This window comes from Hordeum vulgare, chromosome 4H (genome assembly GCF_904849725.1).
Source record: "Hordeum vulgare subsp. vulgare chromosome 4H, MorexV3_pseudomolecules_assembly, whole genome shotgun sequence".
Lineage (NCBI taxonomy): Eukaryota > Viridiplantae > Streptophyta > Magnoliopsida > Poales > Poaceae > Hordeum > Hordeum vulgare.
In genome coordinates, this window is record NC_058521.1 from 337,560,823 (window position 1) to 337,563,074 (window position 2,252).

Here is a 2,252-nt window from a genome sequence, read left to right on the forward strand (position 1 = left end):
CTCAAGCCCCTTCTCAATCATGGAGTGGGGTAAGAACCCCATTTACATATGTGGACAACCTAGGCAAAAGCTCTTTTCCCCCATGTTTTCATCTTTCTACACCAAGCCTTACTCCCCAAGTCTTCCAGAGCATCTCTGCATCCCCCAAAAACTAAAGTACAAGAACTACAAGAATCAGCTTCTTTGTCGTCCGCCATAACGGACGGCAAAGAGGACTCCAATGACGACATTGATTAATCCACAAACGACAAAGAGAACACCTGTCGGCAAAGATTCTGTGTCAGCTTACGACTACATTGTAGCTTCTTTGCCGTCAGCCTACCCTAAGCGGACGGCAAAGCTCTTTGCCGTCAGTATCTGGCGCTGAGCAGTCGGCAAATAATTTGAGATGGCAGCCCACAGAAAACGCCTCCGTTAGGGCTAACGGAGGCTTTACCGTCTGCCTCCCTCACCCCCTTTGTCGTCTACCTCCCTCATCCCCTTTGTCGTCTGGCTCCCTCTCCCCCTTTGCCGTCTACCTCCCTCATCCCCTTTGCCATCATCCTACCCTAAGCAGACGACAAAGAAGCTATATGGCCAGCTGCTGCTGCCCCCCAGGGTGCACAGCTGGGTGCCATGTGGCACCTTTGTCGTCTGCCAGCTGAAGGCAAAGCCCTTTGCCATCAGCTGGCACACGGCAAAGAGCCCATATAGCTTCTGTTTTGTTTGTTTTTTATTATTTCACAGCACATATATATATATATATATATTTCAGAGCACATATATGATATATATTTCACAACACATATATATAGTTCACCACACATATATGATATACATATAAAGTTCATCAATGTACATCCCATATATCGAAAGAACCAACATACAAAGTTTTACATTGTTCATCCATAGATACATATACATATAGTTCGACATTGTTCATCAACTCCAATGAAAACTAGAACTAATAAGGCACTCCATGAATGCCACCTTCCATGCATGTAGTACATCCAATTTGCAAAACTATGAATAAGAAAGTCAGAAGAAGAACAACATATGATGTTCTCCTTCTTCTTCTCCTCCTCCTATTTCTTCTCCTCTTGTTGGAGCTAAATTATCTAGTTGTGTCTTTTTGGAGCTATATGGGCTAATTATGTCATTTTAGAGGAAAACAAGCTAAGTATATAATATTCATGAGCTAACCAAGGTTATTATGCCATTTTAAGCTTATTATGTCATTTTGGAGCTAAATGGGCTAATTATGTCGTTGTTGGGGAAAATAAGGTAAGGAAAATATGAAAGAGGAGAAGAAAGAGGAGGAGGAGGAGAAGAGGAAGAAATCAAGAAGAAGGAGAAGAAGAAGGAGAATTAGAAGGAGGATAAGGAGGAGAAGGTCTTCTCCTCCTTCTCCTTCTTCTCCTTCTTCTCCTCCTCCTCCTTCTCCTTCTTCTTCTCTTCTTCTTCTTCTTCTTCCTTATTTTCATTTTTCCTATTTCTTCTCCTCTTGTTGGAGCTAAATTATCTAATTATGTCTTTCTGGAGCTATATGGGCTAATTATGTCATTTTAGAGGAAAACAAGCTAAGTATATAATATTCATGAGCTAACCAAGGTTCTTATGCCATTTTGAGCTTATTATGTTATTTTGGAGCTAAATGGGATAATTATTTCATTGTTGGGGAAAATAAGGTAAGGAGAATATGAAAGAGGAGCAGAAAGAGGAGGAGGAGGAGAACAAGAAGAAATCAAGAAGAAGGAGAAGAAGAAGGAGAACGAGGAGAAGGAGGATAAGGAGGAGAAGGTCTTCCTTCTCCTCCTTCTCCTTCTTCTCCTTCTTCTCCTCCTCCTCCTTCTCCTTCTTCTTATCTTCTTCTTCTTCTTCTTCCTTCTTTTCATTTTTCCTATTTCTTCTCCTGTTCTCCTCTTGTTGGAGCTAAATTATCTATTTATGTCTTGTTGGAGCTATATGGGCTAATTATGTCACTTTAGAGGAAAACAAGCTAAGAATATAATATTCATGAGCTAACCTTGGTTTTTATGCCATTTTGAGCTTATTATGTCATTTTGGAGCTAAATGGGATAATTATGTCATTGTTGGTGAAAATAAGGTAAGGAGAATAAGAAAGAGGAGAAGAAGGAGAAGGAGGAGGAGAAGAAGAAGAAATCAAGAAGGAGAATAAGAAGGAGGAGCAGGTGACCTTCTCCTCCTTCTCCTTCTTCTCCTCCTCCTCCTTATCCTTCATCTCCTCCTCCTCCTTCTCCTTCTTCATCTCT